The sequence below is a fragment of the Cyprinodon variegatus genome, unplaced genomic scaffold (genome assembly GCF_000732505.1).
Source record: "Cyprinodon variegatus isolate N-32 unplaced genomic scaffold, C_variegatus-1.0 Scaffold227, whole genome shotgun sequence".
Classification (NCBI taxonomy): domain Eukaryota; kingdom Metazoa; phylum Chordata; class Actinopteri; order Cyprinodontiformes; family Cyprinodontidae; genus Cyprinodon; species Cyprinodon variegatus.
In genome coordinates this window covers 207755-212886 of record NW_015150680.1, presented here as the reverse complement: position 1 = coordinate 212886, position 5132 = coordinate 207755, and the positions used below count along the sequence as shown (strand labels likewise).

Sequence of the window (5132 nt, the reverse complement as noted above, 5' to 3'; positions counted from 1 at the left end):
CATCAATGTTTAAGTGTTTTTTGCTAAGCCAGTAAGCCTACATTTCACACTCACCAGCCACATTATTAAGAGCGGATTATACTTCTGCAACCGCACACATCAAATGTCCCTTACGTCTGGTCGCAAACCAGTTTTGCCTTTTATGCTTCTGCAACTTCGGTCTGGAATTTCTAGGGACGGACAGCAGTTTCCCGCCAAAGAGCTAGAGGGAACCTATTTGAGAACTCGTGAGAACTTCGGCGGATGGTCATGAGAACTTCTTCGGCGGCGCCGGCGAGAATGTTTATTTTCCAAAACAACATGTCTGAGGCATCATACAAGTGGTTGAACTACCGAATCTCCCCGATCAACCTTTCGATCGTGGTTATCCATTGTTGTTATTACTGCTCGGTTTTTAAAAATAGTGCGTCCCGGCACCGAATCAAGAAGGACCACAGACACAGTCATAAGGCATACGAAGGACCAATCACAGTTGATTTTTGTCTGCGCACTTCCACTTGAGGTCTGTGCCAGTTTGCGACCGTCCGACGTGTAGTCAGGATTTTTTTGAGGTGCGTGACGACAGCTGCAGAGCCTCTGCATGGGGGGGGCGTGGCACAGAGACAGATTTGACGGTTGCAGAGGCTATGCATCAGAAGTATAAATTGACCTTAAGTCCCACCTTGCTAGTACCTTTTTTCCTTTAGAACTGCCTTAATCCTTCCTGCCATAGGTTAAACAAGGCTCTGGAAACCTTCCTTGGAGAGTTTGGACAATATTAGCAGTGAACTCATGGCCATGTTCAAGAAACCGCTTAATGACTAGTGCGATATCCGGCTGGGTCATAAAGGGATGGATAAGGTCCGCAACAATACTAAGGTAGGCTACGGCATTGACATGATGCTTAGTTTGTACTGATGCTACGATCAGACCGCAAGTGCAGGAAGCAGCTAAAAAACTTCTGCTGCTTCATTTTTGATGCTTTTAAACATTAAGGTCCGATGCGTGTGAAGTGCAGGTTTGACGCTCCTGAAGCGTGTCCAGTAAGGTGTGTACCGATGCAGGTAAAAAGTAGTTTTAATATGTTTTTAAGTGAGAAATTCCACCTGAAAACTTCATTTGTGCAGTCAGTTCATTGAGATTACGATCCTGCCTTCAAATATAATGTCGCTGTCTGAGCCGATCAGAACCCCGAACACCAGTGGCGCTCTGTCCCTGGAATTCCCCTTCAAGGGCAGCCTCTGGCGCGTCACCTCTATGAGGTTTTCTGCTACTGTTCAACGGCGGCTGGAAGGTGATTTTTTGTGTAATTCAAACTGCAGGGACCAGAATAATAAAATCAAACATATTATGCTGGCAGGTTTTCACATTTTAAGTTAATCTAAGTTGATAAAGTGTTTCAGAGGAGTGATCATAGGGATCTTCATCAGTGCTGTTTCTGTCTCCCTGCGAGCTCCCAAGTTGCTTTTCTGATTTGTTGATGTGGCTTATTGGGCAGCAAAAGTTAAATTTTTCCATCTCCAGCAGCTGTTTCTTTCGCAGCGTATCCCCCATATCAGATGCTCAGAAATTCATAAGGTGCTGCTTCAGCTGCTCAAAACATGCTTCAGGACCTTTTGCTGCGCTATGATGCATGACTTTGCATGTAAATTAGCTGCTTCTGCTGCCTCTAGCACGTGCGGTCTGAACGTAGCATAAGGGTTAGGAGTTTTGTACTATAGTAGGAGCTCTGCTGAGGTGCAGTCATTTGTGTTCAAAGAAAAGAGAAGTGGAGAGAGAACACATCCCTGGGGGACTCCTGTGTCAAACGATTAAGAGTGGGAGAGGATGCTTCCTAGCTCTACTCTCTGCTACCTTTCAGTGAGGAGGCTATTGATCCACTGACAGGTGGTGCCTGGTGCCATGAGCTAAACATACCTGTCGATGAAACATTTGAATCATTTCAGGGATTGGCAAGGCTGATGTCAAAATAACTGGTGTCAACTTTGGCTAAAGAAACCTGTATCGGTCGATCTCTAGTAGAAACAGTCTAAAGACTTGCAGTTGTAACTGCAGCTGAAGAACTCATGAAAATACTGATTCAAGGGGCTTTAATATGAATGCACACCACACTGTTCATATTATTTATTTGTTAAGACTGGAAATTATGCCTTTTTTTACGCCTTAACAATAATGTCCACTTGTGTTGTTTTGTGTTGTTTTTTCTGCTCTAATATGCAAACACTTGACTATCTGACATGGATCAAGTATCCCTGTTGGTAAAAACTTGATGTGCATCTTGTTGTGAATATCTAAAGCAGACCAGGTGGGAAGTACTTTTCAACTAATGCTAGTTATAGCATTGACGGAAAGAAAAGCAAGCCTAAGCGTCACTGGGAGGAAAATTACAGTCTAAGCCACTTGGAGTAACAAAGCGCAATCAACCCTTAAATGGAATTTAATTGTATTTTTCTCAAATATCCACAGTTGGACAGAACTTTAAGGGTATGATCAATAGCAAGGAGTTTTAAACAGCTTCAGCCAACAGTGCTTAAACAAGACAATTGCCATGCTGAAGTTTGAGAAAGTCTTGGCAGTTTTCACACTTAATGAACACATAGAATGATAAAACAATGCACACCAAGAAGGCTTTAAAAATTGGTTAACAGCATTTTTCTTTCTAGTACTGCTTTACTATGAGCAAATCAACTAAGAGGCGTGAAACCCCAGAACAATCAAAGTCCCCCACAGTTAGTAAGTGGTCATGGAGGGCCGCCATGATCAATTTAGATGCTTGATACTTCCTGATTTGTTTCTGTAAAAAATAAAACATGAAGAGTTTGCTTAATCTTTTTAAATCCCTTTGCCTCACTTCCAAATATTTCCCTCAACAGAGCGATCTTTGTTTCCCTGTGATGAACTGGTGAAATTTGTTTTAAAGCAATAAAAATTTTAATCAGTCCATCTCCCTTTTTGGTAACAATACACACAGTAAGTGACTTAAAACATCTGAACGTAACGGTCAGTTTCAGTTACGATTTTAGACTTGCACCAGTCTGACTAGTTTACAAGCTGTTTTTTTCTCAAATCTAAAGATAATACAATGAAGACATTACCTTTGTACAAATTTACAGACTCCATGAATTTATGGCAGAAATTTCTAGAGTGGGCAAATAATAAAAATAGAGCCTGGAATAAACAGAAACTGGATGGGAGGAAATAAAAAAAAAAGAAGGAAGAAGTCAAGGGAAGAATGAAAGGGAAAAAGTAGGAAAAAGGTTAAGAAAGGAAAGGATGAAAGAAGAACAAGGAATAATGCAAAACATGAGGTGGAAGAACAAAAAGAAGCAAAAACTAAAGAACACTGCAGGTAAGGTTATGCTACAAGTGCAGCCAAGACAGAAAGGTAGGAACGTAGTAAGTAAACGAGGTAGGAGAGATGGAGGGACATGAGGAAACAGTGAAGGAAATGAGGAAAGGACATTAAAACAAATTAATAGGACATGATGAAAAATGGAAATATGATCTGAGAGGGAATGAGAAGTAGGGCCAAAAGTATGAAAGAAGAAGGGAGGACAAAAGGAAGAAGGTGAAGAAAGAAAAGCAAAAAAAGAGGAAATGAGGAAGGAAGAAAGGAAGGACAAAAAGAAAATAAACAAGGTTGAAAGAAATTACAGCATTAACTCGGCGGGATGGGAAACAGTCTGGATAATTAAACATACTCGTATTCAAACAATAAATAAACTAAAATTTCTTAGAATAAAAACAAGCATTAGTCATTGCCAATCAAAAGATCCCTATGGTGACTCAGCCATTAGTACGGTAAGCCTGATTAACATGGCTGTAACCTGGGAACTGCTGTTGGTTTTAACTGTGGATGTTTTTTGGGGTTTCTGTGGGAACTTTTACCTGTACTTTATATGAAACTAACCACTGGAATTCACTGACACCATCAGTGGCACGTGCTGACTGTACTGATGACATGTTTCAGGAAGTGGGAACTTACAGCCAAAACTGAGAGCCAAAAGGTACTGAGAGAAGCTACTGGCAGAGCAGATGAAACTAAATAACGCGGATGATTCTAGAAAGTAATGATGGTTCAATTGGATCATTAATAAGAACAGAAAGCAGGAAAAAGACCCACGCATACACATTACGCTGTAGCGAGAAATGCTGAGTGAAACAAATACTGACTAATCAATGCAATGAATCAGAAACAAGACTGAAAACAGAAGAAGCAGCACTTTTACATCACACAAACTATAAAGACACATACTTAACGGTTAAAAACACCTGAACATTGATCAATGGAAGCACCAACATCTATAAAGATTTTCTAACTTTGTCAAGATTTGTCTCTAACTCCCGTTGAAACAAATTACTATGTAGAAAAAAAACTCAATGAACAGCCTGCTAGGAGTTCTTGTATCTTCACAAATATGTTACAACATTAGAGCTAATACAACATTATAATTTAAAGGGTCCTTTTATGACTCTACAAAATTCTATTGCATGCATTTCTGTTTAACACTATTTGTTTATAATCCATTTCTCCATTTACAAGATCCTCTGACCTTAGGTACATTACTGTTCTTGCAAGTCAGCATTTTCTTAGAGGAATGAAAAAAAAAGTCCAAACTCAGATGGAAAATAGCAAAAATAATTTGTCTGCCAAATGAGATTATGGTGGAGTTCATTAAAGCAGTTAATGTATGTGTAAGTAAGTTCTGCCAGCAGATGGCGACAGTGTACAACAATGACTGCTGCTTGCACCTGTAGGAAAAGGCTAAAAAAAGACAAAGTAAACACTATCAGGATAACCTCTTAATATTCACCTCATTTTGGGGAATTCTCGCCTATTTTGAATACCCAAAATGGAAAAGCAAATAACTTAGGAACTGCAAGCCCAAATTACATGTGTAATACACTATTTAAAGGCAACACTTTCTAGTTTCTGAATATATAGATAGACAATGGGTGAGTAAAACACCCAAGCTGCATCAAACAAGATTCAAAGTTGTTTTGTTTTTTTTCTCAAAAATAATAGTTATTTTTTAAACAGCAGTTATAAAGACATGCTTGCTTGTTGTAGCTGCTTTGTCATGGTACATTTCAGAGATGGGAAGTAACGAAGTACAAATACTTCGTTACTGTACTCAAGTAGATTTTTCTGA

General features: G+C 39.5%; 2 protein-coding genes across 3 annotated transcripts in view; one reads left to right on the top strand and one right to left on the bottom strand.

Annotated features, from left to right (window-relative positions):
- Positions 1-5132, top strand: part of LOC107088704 (programmed cell death 1 ligand 1-like) — a 37255-nt gene that overhangs the window by 1069 nt on the left and 31054 nt on the right. The window lies entirely within an intron of this gene.
- Positions 1-5132, bottom strand: part of plgrkt (plasminogen receptor, C-terminal lysine transmembrane protein) — a 27036-nt gene that overhangs the window by 4637 nt on the left and 17267 nt on the right. The window lies entirely within an intron of this gene.